This window comes from Xenopus laevis, chromosome 5L (assembly GCF_017654675.1).
Source record: "Xenopus laevis strain J_2021 chromosome 5L, Xenopus_laevis_v10.1, whole genome shotgun sequence".
NCBI lineage: Eukaryota > Metazoa > Chordata > Amphibia > Anura > Pipidae > Xenopus > Xenopus laevis.
In genome coordinates this window covers 118435918-118450284 of record NC_054379.1, presented here as the reverse complement: position 1 = coordinate 118450284, position 14367 = coordinate 118435918, and the positions used below count along the sequence as shown (strand labels likewise).

The 14367-nt window shown below is 38.7% G+C and overlaps 1 protein-coding gene across 1 annotated transcript in view; it reads right to left on the bottom strand.

Moving 5' to 3' along the window:
- pld1.L (phospholipase D1 L homeolog) overlaps window positions 1-3588 on the bottom strand; it is a 107836-nt gene extending 104248 nt beyond the window's left edge. Inside the window, exon 1 of the mRNA XM_041562040.1 lies at window positions 3487-3588. The gene's annotated coding sequence lies outside the window, so the exon portion shown is untranslated. The remainder of the gene's footprint in view (window positions 1-3486) is intronic.
- Window positions 3589-14367: the final 10779 nt, after the last annotated feature.

Genomic DNA, 14367 nt, shown 5'->3' with positions numbered 1-14367 from the left:
AGTATAGAAACAGCTGAACCTGTATCAGCATCAGGTTAATGGAGTGTCCCTTTGTCAGCAGAAACAGTACTGACACTGACAGTGCATATAAACTTGTCTGGAATAAATGTACCTGCTTTATCCACACTTAATACTGTGACATTTGTAGTAGTGACTTCATGAACATCTTTAGCAGAACTACGGCAGATCTAAACAAAATGTCCTACTTTTGTGCAGTTTGCGGAACCGTTTAGCTTTCGCAGGACATGAAACATGATTTGCAGTGTGTTGTGTTGAACCACAGCGAAAGCAGTATTTTCTATTTGTATTTGCTGCACGGTTTTGCAGTGTAGGTGAATCCCTTTCCTTAGCACTGTATTTTGCCTGTGACTGTGCATTATTAGGCCACAGTGCTGAATTCACAATCTGTACATTCCCAGCAGTTCCCTGACTGAGAGTTTTAGCCTCTGCCACTGCTGTTTCAATTTGGCTAGCAACTGTAATAGCCTTTGCAAGGGTTAAATCCTGCTCTAGGAGCAGTCTCTCTCTAATGTGAGGTGAGTTTGTTTTTTCCACTATTTGGTCTCTTAGCATTTCATCTGTTAGATTCCCAAACTCACAGGTAACAACCAGCTCTCTCAAAGCTGCTTCATATTGTTCTGTGGATTCGCCATTACGCTGTCCACATTGGCGGAATTTATATCTTTCAGCAACCACATTTACTCTTGGCACGAAAAAGTTCTTTATAGCAGTAAGAGCAGTTTCATAAGTATCATCAGGTAATGGTAATGTATAGAATATACGCTGTCCCTCTGCTCCCAGGCAGTGAATAAGTAAAGCACGCTTTCTCGCAGCAGAAATCTCCTCTTGGTCAGCAGCAATAATGTCATTTTCAGACATACAGATCCAAGTAGTAAAAGGTATGCTAGGCTCACCAGGGTTTGGAAGAAAATTTGCAGGCTGCTGCAGAGGTAGTAGAGCCATCCTTGTTGCCATTTGTTATATTTGGGTAGCCGAGGATGAGTAGCGTATAACAGTGCTTTATTAGCAGGCCCTCATGCAGCCATTATACAACAGTAAGCTTTCACTTTCAAGCTGACAGGAAGTATATACAGTACTGGGGGTCATTTATCAACACTGGGCAAATTTGTCCATGGGCAATAACCCATGGAATCCAATCAGATTGTTGCATTCATTGTTCTACTTGCAGTTGGCTTTAAAAAGCTAATCACTGATTGGTTGCTATGGGTAACTGCCCATGGGCAAATTTGCCCAGTGTTGATAAATGAGCCCCACTAGTCTTGAGCACAGTGACATCTACAGGCCATTTATATAAACACCACAGCTTCTCTGACTGGTTTGTTCAAATTTAAATATCACTGGTTGTATGGAATACCCTTAGCCTATGACTAAGTGCCCACAAGGCACGAAACGCATAAGGCTACCCTTTTGAGATGTTCTTTTTTGTTTAAATATATTACTTTTATTTGCATCATAATTCGGAGTGAAGTCTGGTCTGTGCCAGCCTACCATTGATCACAAATGTTTGTAATTACCTCCCCAAGCTGAAAGTCTGGGGCTTGAGCACCTGGACCCCCTGTTATTATTGGTAAGTGTACCTTACAAGAATACATAACTGGATATTCCATTTCCCCCTTTTTTTGCCCTCTCTCTATTACAACTGGGACATTTATATCAGATCAAATTCTTGTAATTTGGAGAACATTTACAGCTTCTTGACCTACTTGGGTTTCTGTTTCGTGAATCAATTTAGAGAGTGCTTCAGAAAGTTTATACTTTTATATAGGTTTTTCAGCATCATTTACTTTTTTATAAATGTTAGTTTCAAAATCCAGAACTGTATTACGGCCTAATAAGTAAACATAATCAGTGCAGCATAACATTCTTCACACTTTTCTTTTTTTTTTTTTTAAACCAAGGCATATCCGCCTACATCTGATCCCATAAAATTGTGTCTAACAAGTTTTTCCGCTAGGGGCACAAGCCCTAAGGCTACACAAGAAGATCCAATTGTACTCCTTTTTCTGTATCACCTGCCTCTTTTTCTGCCCATGATTTGGGACAATCCCACGTTTGATAGTTAGAGGAAGTAGGTGTTATCATATTTCAGATCTTCCCATTACCTCACCCACTTGCAAATAGAAGATGTTGACTTAGATGTTGTCAGGACTGTTTCACAAAATCATTTGCCTAATAATATGACTGTATTATATAAAGCAGTGATCCCCAACCAGTAGCTCACGAGCAACATGTTGCTCTCCAACCCCTTGGATGTTGCTCCCAGTGGCCTCAAAGCAGGAGCTTATTTTTGAATTCCTGGCTTGGAGGCAAGTTTTAGTTGCATAAAAACCAGGTGTGCTGCCAAACAGAGCCTTAATGTTGGTTGAAAATACACAAAGGGGCTACTAAATGGTCAATCACAGCCCTTATTTGGCACCCAGGAACATTTTTCATGCTAGTGTTGCTCCCCAACTCCTTTTACTTCTGAATGTTGCTCACAGGTTCTAAAGGTTGGGGATCCCTGATATAAAGCATTGTACAGCAAAATGAATCATTCTCTGCAAACTGGGTTTTGACATTCCACCAATCATTCCTTCAGCTTTTCACCCATCTTACTCTAACATAATGTAGAAACTGATTGGAGACTTAGATAGGAGACTGTTAACACTTTATTTTTTTTTATTTCTGAGGCATAATGGCACTCCGAGCACATTTCATATGCCGTTAATGAGAAAAATTTTGACTTTTCAAGGACAATTAAAAAAAAAAAAACGTTTTAACATCTGTTTAAAACAGCTAATGTTTTTCACAAATTTGTCTTTAGTCTTTTCTCCTATGAACAATTACAGGTATGGGACCTGATATCCAGAATGCTTGGGACCTGGGGTTTTCTGGATAACGGATTCATTATATCTTAGTTGGGATCACTTATAAGGTACTGTTTTATTATTGCAGGGAAAAAAAAAATATTTTTTAAAAAATTGGATTTTATGGATAAAATGGAGTCTATGGGAGACAGCCTTTCTGTAATTTGGAGCTTTCTGGGTCCCATACCTGTATATTTTTCTTATGGGAATTACACAAATGCAATTATTATGTCTATTCCATCTTGCTTGGTTTGCCTTGTCATTTATGTGGGTGTTATGACTCATCTTACAGTTCCAGGTATCTGTGAACTCAGCCACTGTAGTTGCAGCATTGCTTTTTGATTACATTTCCTAGACGTTTGTTTAGAACAATGCAGGTTGATATCTGTTACAGTTAAAAGAGGTACATGTACATTTGGGTATTTATTTGCTTCCAATTTCCATTTGGTGTAAGCAACTAGATTCTTTGGTTATAGTTTTCATTATCAGAGACAGCTCCCTAATGCTAGTGCCTCTCTAGAAGATTGACAAATACATCTCCCAGCAACCCCTTTTATCAGCAGTGTTTTACATCTCTGTAGTAAAGAAAAAACATGTCTATATCTGTTCTGTAATGTACCTTCATGACTGTAGCTCCATTTGCCAAGATTCTGCACTCACACTGACTTTTTTTCAATGCCACTGCTGCAACCCTTCTGTGGGCATCGCTGAGCTGTGGTTCTGTCAGTACACAGGAGCTCAGGCAGGCGAGAGTTCCCAGAAAGCAGGAAATGAACACACCAAATAAATCATGTGTCTGTGGCCTTCAGTGCAAAGAGTTGACAAAGGGAGGGACCGGAGTGTTAAAATGCCAGCAAGCTAAGAAAATGTAGACTTGGTGCTGTGCTGACAGCTGGAGGGCTGAGGCCACAGAGCTCTGTAAGCACCGTGCACATTTACATAGTGAAACACTGCTTTTTTCCAAGAAGGTTAGAGTAAAGAACCAGCTTCTTAGAACAAAAGAAATCATAATGGTATTTTGTAACATAGTCCACAAATTAGTATGCACTTTCAAAAACATTTTTTTGCATTCTTGCCATAAATATATATGTGGGGCCGTTTTTAAAGAAAACTTTTTTTTTTAACTATGGTTTATTTCTATGGTTTATTTTCACTTAGAGCTCTGACGCAAAGATCTGATTTTCGGACTGTGTTTGGAGAGTCCCGACATTTTTCGTCTGGCGGAGATAGTCGTTTTGTCGATCGGACAGGTTAGAAAATTTCTGTCGGCTGCCGATAATATCTCTGCATGTATTGCCGATCGTACAAGCTTTTGTCTGACTTAACTTTCGTACGATTGCTGTCAAGGGCAGAACATCGGCTGATCTGTTCTTTTCTACTTTATTTGATCGGAATGGTTAGTGGCAGGTCGGGAGTTGGGGAAGTCCGATCGTACGATGATTCGCACGATCGGATCTTTGCGTCTATGACCAGCTTTATGCACAGAGAGGCTCATTTATCTGCCTTTGTGTATTTAGTAATATGAGCAGAAAACCATTTGCTGCTTGTTTCAACAAAGACAATGAAATATCACGAAGAGTCTCATAAAAAAAGAGAACACAGCACCTTAACCAATTTTAAAAAATTAACAAAAACAGACTTGGTGCTGCTTGCTTCTAATTAACCACCATTATTTAGTTTCTCACATGTACATATTCCAGTAACTTCTGTTACTATAATATCATAACAACAACCACAACACTCCCTATAGTTACAGATACTCCCATTGAATAAACACCACAGTCAGCCGATTCTCTTGTGACCAGCATGGATGGCTTCTAAGATTTTATATACAAAGTCTATCTGCAAAAGGGTCAGTTTTCACACTGCATCGATGTGGACAGATGGACTGGATCTTGGAACAGCTTGATGCATGTATAACCATATTGGAGCAGATTACTTGGACTCAAGAGTTTAAAATATGGTGGATTTTAGTTTTTTATGGTGGATTTTTAATTTTTGCGTGAGTAATATGTCCAAATGCTTATTCATTGCTGCTCATACAGAACAGATTAATCCATGTTGACATTTTTGAAGCCCCTCTTAAAAGTTAAATATATTTTGTCTTGGTATCTATGCAGGGAGCCCTAATATTAGTTTTGGAGGCTTTGATTTATTAAGTTTGAATTGGAATTTTTGCCACGATTCAAATGTTTTGCAGAAAAACTCACAAATTCAAATTACATTTTCAAAAAATCGATTGTCTTGGATTGATTAAGCAATAAAAACTCGAAAAACCAAATGAGTTTTATCAAAGGTCGAGTTTGTGAGGTTTGGGAAGTTTTCTCTGCCTCGAATAAACTCACAAATCGAATGTTTGCTTATTTATGAAAAAACCCAAATGTAAAAAACTTGATTGAAAGCAATCGGGGAAAAAACTTGAATACCACTAATTTATTGAAAAAAATGTCCAATACCTCAAATGTATCAAGTTTTCGAGCAAAAACCACTGAAAAAAAACAAAAACAAATCATGAAGGCAATGGTTCAAATGGTTAAAGGGACATTTACCATTGACTTCTATATGACCCCGACAGGTTTTAGCTGGAGTATTTTCGGATTGGGCTTTTAGCAGTTTAGGAGCATAATAAATCTCGAAAAACACAACTTGACCGTTAATAAATAACCTCCTAAAAATTCAAGGGTTTTAAGCCTATTAACTTGAATTTTTTTTCATGATTGTATTCAATTGAGTTTTTTACATTCAATTTTTTCATAAATAAGCTAGCATTTGAGTTTTTTTAAATTTGAGTTTATTCGAAGTAGAAAAAATCCTCAAAGCTCACAAATTAGATTTTTAATAAACAAGCCCACAAGATAATAGTAAGATTCAAGTAAATAAGTTACTCTTTAGGAAAATAGACGCTGAGTGAGTTTTATTAACATATCAAAGTAGAACTTTTTATTCCAGTCCAGGAACCTCATATCTGATTTTAAAGATGTTTCAGGTGCTGCAATAGATGAAAGAAACTTTTCATATTTTTGCAGACATAAATGAAAGTGAATCATAATCTATAATGTTTGAAAAGACAGAAATACAGGCTGACCAACATTTAAGTGACCTGAACAAGCTTTGAATCACAGAGTCTCTGAAAATACAGAAAGTAAGCACAGTAAATCAGTCACAATTAGAGAATGAGGAGTTGGAAATAATCAAAAGTGCTATGTACATGTTGTCCAGCAGGCTAGCATAGTGCTGTAAGTTCTGGTGAACTTGAACCTTTAGTTTTGCTAAAAAGTCTGCGTCATGGAATAGAATGTCAGAAAGATCCTCTTGTCACAACCTACCATATAATAAACATATGCTCAACCAAGCCAGACGATGGAAAATAAGTAATGCTGACAAGACAGAAGCATGAACTATACCGAGATATTGGCAGTGCTGGCAGTTTACAATTTAAACTTTCATCTCAGGAATAATACTAATTATGGATTCATGTTGCTGTGTTTTTATTGCTAAGTAAAAGTAAAGAATACTCACTGCATTGCTATACTGTTTGTAAGATTACTTTTTGTTTTTGTAAATGGGTGACAATCAGAGCCACGGTTATAAATAAACAAGTGGGGCATCTACCCAGTATCCTCTGATTTTTGGGGCCCCCTGTGCCACTGTATCTTCATAACATTTTTAACCACAGGACAGTGTCTCTCCTGATACTTGAACATCCCCAGGCCCGGATTTGTGGCGAGGCCACAAAGGCCAGGACCTAGGGAGGCAAGATTTTAGGGGTGGCATGCCGCCCAGCCACAACCTACATGGGATGCGTACTTCTGCATTCCCCAGCGCATGTGCACTTGAGCGGAGGGTGGGGGTGCGTGATCACAGTCGCAGGGCACTAGGAACCAGCGGCCTAGGGGCACCTCGGCCCGGAATCAAGGCCTGAACATCCCTCCCAACCCAAGCTCCTATCACCCGTCCTCATCTGATTGTGCTTGGGGAGAGGAAATTGAATGGCAGCATGCAGACATAGAGCATGGCATGCACTTTGTATCCTGCCATTCACATAGTAAATAACCCCTTTTTATTCAGTTCATGGTATATTGCTTCTTGCTTCCAAACCAGCACCAGTAATTAAGTTGCATCAAGAATATTATTATGCTATTTGTAAACCCCCATGTCATATTATGGTTTTTGATCAACATGTGCCATTCGGTCCCGAATTGCCTAGTATAGGCATGGGATCCCCTGTGTAGAAACTCATTATAGACAAAGCTCAAAATTACAGGAAAACCATCTCACATGGAGTCTATTTTAAGCAAATTATTTTAAGATTTTTTAAAACAATGCCCTTTTTCCCTGTAATAATAAAACAGTAGCTTGCACTTGATGGTATCTAAGTTGCATGAATCCATATTGGTGGTAAAACAATCCTATGGGGTTTATTTAATATGTAAATGTTTTTATTAGACTTAAGGTATATAGCTGCAAATTAAAGAAAGACCCCTTATTATCCCACATGGATAATAGATCCCATGTCTGCACAAGCTCCTGGAAAACATGTCTGAACTGCTTCATTGCTAAGTGACTTCTCCTGCTGATGTTGCAATTCTCTCCAATCACTGCTGTTATGGCTCAAGCTCCATAGAAATACACAATGCAATCTGTATTCCGTTCTGGGTGGGCATTCACAAGTAGAAATAGCAGGAAAGTGGCTCATAATAAAGGACAAGGAGTGACTACGGGGACAATTGCCTTCTATAGCAGACACTTCTGGCATCTGGATATAAGTTATGAAGTTAAGTCAATGTTCCAATTAATGTCGGCCTATCAGCACCACAGGCAATGTATTTCTTATTCTAATGACTAGAAACAAGCTGCTGGAGAGGACAGTCATTCTGAACATCCTGTGTCTTGACCCTCATGTAAGTGGCGATAAATACTCACCCTTTGTAATTGACCCCAATCTTGCAGTGTGATAGATGCACTAGCATGCTCCATGCCTAAAGTCATATATGCCATACTAAAAGAAAAAATTAAAAAGGCTGTGGCAAAATCTGAATACATGTTCTACCCCCTTACATACATATATAGGTATTGGACCTGTTATCCAGAATGTCCTGGGGTTTTCCAGATAATGGATCTTTCTGTAATTTGGATCATCATACCTTAAGTCTACTAGAAAATCATGTAAACATTAAATAAACCCAATAGGCTGGTTTTGCTACCAATAAGGATTCCTTATATATTGGATCAAATAAAAGGTACTGTTTTATTAATACAGAGAAAAATAAATCAGTTTTAAAAATGTGAATTATTTGGAAAAAATTTAGCTTTTTAGATAACGGATCCCTTACCTTTATATTGATGGAGACTGCTGATCTGTTGCTGTTATCTACAGAGATAATGAATAATGTATTCAGTCTAGGCAGAAACACACAATAACCACACACTCACACCCTTAATATCATTAACTCTTTTTGTTGCTGTATATTATTTGGATTTAGCAGCCCACCTGTTTCTAATCTGGGCATCCCAATATTCTAAAGGACTCTCCGCCCAGATACAATGTAATAAACTAGTACTTCAAATCTACTATAATAAGATGACCTTCACGTGAGTGTGTGTTGTATGAATAAAACTAAAAAACACAAACTGAAAGAAGTTGTGCAATACAAGATTAATAGCAATTTCCTTTTTCTGGTTTAATGCTGATGATCACTATAAATAATAGTACCGGTAACTAACAATAATAACTGCAAAATATAAGGTCATGTGAAAAATCTGGGACATGTCTAATTTGCTCGGCTGCACTCATTTCCAAATGTTTGCACTGCAATTAAAGCGGTGATTCGCCTTTAGGTTAAAATTCAGTAGGTTATAGAATAGCCACGTCCAAGCAACTTTTCAAAGGGCCTTCATTATTTCTTTTTCTTTATAGTTTTTGAATTATTTGCTTTCTTTTTGTAACTCTTTCCAGCTTTCAAATGGGGGTCACTAATCCCATCTGAAAAACAAATGTGCTGTAAGGCTACAAATGTGTTGTTATTGCTATTCAATTCAATACATGGTTGCTAGGGAAATTTGGACCCTAACAACCAGATTGCTGAGATTGCTGAATTGCAAAATGGAGAGCTGCTGAATAAAAAGTTAAATAACTCAAAAACCATAGAAAATTAAAACCAACTGCAAATTTCAGAAAATCATCCCTCTACATCATACTAAGGGGCCGATTCACTAAGCTCGAGTGAAGGATTCGAATGAAAAAAATTCGAATTTCGAAGTATTTTTTGGGTACTTCGACCATCGAATTGGTTAAATTCGTTCGAATTCGAACGAAATCGAACGATTCGAAGTAAAAATCGTTCGACTATTCGACCATTCGATAGTCGAAGTACTTTCCCTTTAAAAAAAACTTCGACCCCCTACTTCGGCAGCTAAAAGCTACCGAAGTCAATGTTAGCCTATGGGGAAGGTCCCCATAGGCTTGCTAACCTTTTTTTGATCGAAGGATTTTCCTTCGATCGTTGGATTAAAATCGTTCGAATCGTTAGATTCGAAGGATTTAATCGTTCGATCGAACAAAAAATCCTTCGATCGATCGAACGCAGGATTAGCGCTAAATCGTTCGACTTCGATATTCGAAGTCGAACGATTTTAGTTCCCAGTCGAATATCGAGGGTTAATTAACCCTCGATATTCGACTATTGATGAATCGGCCCCTAAAAGTTCATTTAAAAGTGAACAACCAGTGGGGCCCATCCAGATTTTCTAGAAGTGTCCCCAATTTTTAAAATGATTTGGCAAGCTTACCGTCTGTTTTTTTTTTACTGAAAAGTTAAGTAATCAAAGGAAGTAACCAGCAAACAAAAAGTTTATTAATCACCTTCATGTCTAAAATAGTTAGCCTGATAGTGAAAAGTTAATGGCAAGTAGAGCTCTGCTAAACAGAAAGAGTACTCTGACCTCTGCTGGTGGAACCACAGAATTTTCATAATGATAAGATGAACAGCATATTAAAGTTTTCCTCGGGTAACTTGAACAGATTTGCATAAATCACACCTAAATAGAAAAATTCCTATCAACCTCCAGTAACAAAGACAGGTAGAAGGAAGGGTTTTTAGGAGATGTTGCTGTGTGCCATACTCGCAGGTTATTCCCACTGATTTTTCAGAGAATGATCCACCAAATTTTCCTGGGAAACCTGAGAAATGGAGTCTGAGACTATTCACCAATTGTAGTTGCTTTTTTAGTCCAGCAAACAACTCGAATAGAGCCAAACCAAAACACTGAATATCATGTAACGTTAGATCATCAAAAAAATTTCCCCTGGACTTCTTTACCCTGTCTGTTTCCTAATTTACATATGCAAATTAGAGCTCAGATTTGGTTGGGTATTCAGCCAAATACCTTTGGAAAGATTCAGGGTTCGGCTTGAATTCTGGGGGAAAACATTGGTTAGTTAGCTATGTTTTCCTCCTGCAGCTCATATTGAAGCTGGAGAAATGGAGCCCATGAGCCATCAGCCCTTAGGATACAAGCTACTGGAATGAGAACAAGAGAAGAGCACAGCTAGGAACAGCATCAGACTGGGGTACCTAGGGTCCATCAGAAAACCTTACCCCAGGGGCCTACACAACACATGGACTTGCTGCCTTCACAGACTTCACTTCCCTCCACCCCACTATGTTCACAGACAATCAGGGATGTCTCAACAAAATGTTTAGGCTCTTTTCAACTCTCATAAGATGGTTGATGGGTGACAGCCCAAAGTTTTGGATGTCAAAAGGTTTTATAATGGTGACAACTCCTAAAGGCCTATGAGTTAATTAGATCCAGGGACTAAACAATGATTATCACTGGACAAACTCCGCTTGCGTTCCTCTTCAAGAAGCGATCGGGTGTTCCATCGTGCGGCACACGATTTCTACTCCCTTGCTTCCATATAAGAGATAGTCAGGGAGGAGGAATTGCTCGATGGATTGTCGCCCTGTTGCCGTTTCTGAAGAGGAGCTGAAGAGGAGTTTCGGTAAGTTATTTCTTAATAAAGGCTTTTGCAATTTTAAAGTTTAATTTGTCGTGGTGTTTTTTTTTCAATGTATACTAACAAATTTTTAACAATATGTTTCAGATTAAAAGGAATGTAGCACAGGGCCTAAGCTTACAGGCAATGGCATAACTATATGTTACTGGGCTGGGGCCCACAGGAAATTAATTTTAGGGACCCCCAACATATTCAGAAGTTGTCCTGTTTTACCAAGTTATGTTGAAAATGCTCATTAATTAGGGTCTCATGGGGCGCCTATGCCTCCTGGGCCCCCCTACAGCTGCAGGGCCTGCTTCCTCTTTAGTTAGGCTTGTCCTAACAGAAATACAAACCTTTAATATACAGTACATAGTAAGAGGTTATGAAGATGTGTGATAAACTGAGGGAGTCCGACTAACAGCCTCACATACAATAAGTGATGCATTAAACGCAGCAAAAAACTTGGCCACTGAAAATGGTTTCCCCTCCAACTGAGGTATCTTCCACATCATTTCAGTGTTTGCAATAGTCAATATGCTTATATGTCTGTAAACATTCCAACTTGTATGGTACAACTCTGTATATCTCCCTGCTCAATTAAAAGACATTTGAGGGTTAATATACTACAGGATTATAGGCAGTAGGGAGTCGAATGTCCTTAATATCCAACATCTTATAAAACACCTTTTCTTTAGGGAACAATCTCCAAAGTGATTATAGTGGATAGGGTTCACACTTTTCTAGAAAAAAAGTGTCTTTCTCTCTTTTATTTCTTTTTTAAGCCACATTCTACCGGTCAGGTGCAAACCTTAATGGTGGCAGCTTAGATTGGCATCAGCTGAAGTTGTACAATGCTGATCTCTAGCACAAACATAATAACAAAAATAATATTCGTGACCTGTGCATGCAAATAAAAAAAGGAGCAAATATGGTCTTGCTCACCAGTTATAATACATGTGTATCACTTAGGACTGAGGCAAGGACGCTAAATTAATGAGAAATGTCAGCTTATGTGTGCTTTGTACAAATGATTTAACAATGTGTCTTTACTAAATGCAGAGATTTTTCTTCAATGTGTGTAGCGCTGTAATAAACTGAGTGCACCATTCTCTAATACGAGCATTATCCCCAATACGGATGAGACCTTAATTCTTAGGGGTAAGCCCTAGCAAACGGTGTGGAGACAGGGTGTAGTGTAACTGTAACTTTGTACAGGGTACAATAATTGGGCGCCAGTGGTTCTTTAACTTAACCAGAGAATATATTTATTGAACAGGATAATCCACACAGGAGTGTACATATATAGAGCAAGTAGGATCATAGCAACAGTGGATAGGCATATACTCACAGCACCTTTGGTCAGTATCAGTGAACTTTTACAGCAGCAAGGAGGTACCCCAGCTTTCAGCCTTTTCCCTAAGGGGAATCTCTACATCTCTAGGTCTGTACACTTAGGGGCAGATTTACCAAAGGGTGAAGTGGCTAACGCTAGCATCAATGCAGGTACATCCCCAACGGGTGCAGGCGCCAATTCGCATACATTTACAAACATATGGAACATTAACTTTACAGTGGGCTCATGTGTAGGGCATTAGAATAACTCTGTTGTTGTTATTAAGGTTCCCTGGACATGTGTTTTAAAAAGTGTAATTTGTAAGTATATGCACCAACATTTAACATAAAGACGTCCATACAACTTTGAATTTCCCGCCCTATGCAAATTGACCTGAGCACAAGATCCCTAGCGAAGTTTCGCTAGGCAGAAATGAATGCTAGTGCATCTTCACTGTCAAATACTCGCATTGCCAAAGTAACGCTAGAGAAAAGTCACCAGCAGTCGGCGCCCATGACGAAACTCCGCATTTTAGTGAATTAATGTAGTCTGAGCAAACTTTCGCCTGACGAAGTGTTGCACTGGGTGCGAAGTGAACGCTGGCGAATTTTCGCCGTTAGTAAATCTGCCCCCTAGTCCCTACTTCAATTAGTTCCCAGGATCATAAGTCCACTCACAATCCTCGGAGGAGCCTCAAGCTGCTCAGCTAAATAGCCTGTCTATTTGTCACTCCTAGAGTATAAATTATAAGTAGCTTTCAAAGGCAATATTATGATAGATGTAAAAAAGAGTTTAATTTCTGGTGTCAGTATCTCTTTAAGGTGAGTAGCCTATCCTACTGATCTGCCTAGGTTCCATTTTACCCTGCCTGCCTGCTCAGGTAACGGATGGACCCTGACCACTTGGCTGCCCAGGACTTTATACTTTAGCACAGTGCCATTTACTGGGTACTGATAAAACACCAAGGGGCATAGCTTTAAGGAGGATAAGGAAACAGGTCCCCCTCCTAACTGTATTTTAGGACCCAGTTAGGCATATAAAACACTAGGGGACTGCCTGCTCAATAATACTGGGAGACTAATTACCAGTCTCCTACATGTGTAAGATTAGTATAGTGATGGGGTAATGTGTATACTTTATGTCTTTAGCAACATATAACATGTGTACACATTTTTATTCAAAGCAACACACACACACTCTAGTTTTTTTTAATATATAACACAAAAATCACTTTATTGCAGAATATACTTATTTGCCATATGCTGGGACTGCAGAGGATAGCACAGATAGTGTGCAGGCTGAACCATCTCTATCCCTGTGCTGTCTTTATTTATTAGCTATTGTTCTCCCATTTATTCTTTCTTAGAACTCACCCTGGCAGGCCTTATAATTAACAACCTCCCTGGATTCTCTTGCTTGTATATGGCAATACATTTGGCTTCTGTCTTTATCCCTACTCCATCAAAGACTTCTATATTAACTTTTTCCTATTTTTCTTATGGCTGGAAATAAATAAAAACACAAGCACCACCAAGAAATTGAAGAAAACAGTTAATTATTTGTACTACAAAAGGTCAAGGGCAGTGACATAATTCGATGATATTGGGCCCATGGCAAATTTATTTTAGGGCCCCCAAAATCTCCAGAGGTTGTCCTGTTTTACCAATATATTGAGATTTTCAGAATGTTTGCCCCTGTGATTCATATCTAGCAATTTGTTGCTTGCTTTAGTGAATAGTTTGGTATGTCCATTTAATTGCTATTGATGTCTGTTAGATGACCAGACTCAGAGATTCTTCTGTCTTTAACTTGTCTTAATTAATCAATTGCTGGCCCTCACCCATGTGACCCTCTTGCTGTATATCAGGACATTCATTCTAGGGGAAGCATAGCAGGGGTGAGCATGGCAGGAGAGCCATGGCAGATTTAACAACTTAAGTCCATCAAGTTAAAGTACAGAAAGTTTAAGTACAACATATAGAGTTAGACAGAGTTGGACAGCATTTGGATCAGAGTTGAATTGGAAGCTCCAAGCAAACATTGGACATCACTGCTCATCAATTCTTCTATCAACAAGATAAACCGGATTATACTGTCTAACTATGTTTAATTTGATTGCCTTCTTTTTCTCTCTCTCCTCTATACTTTTGCATATATCCTCTGCA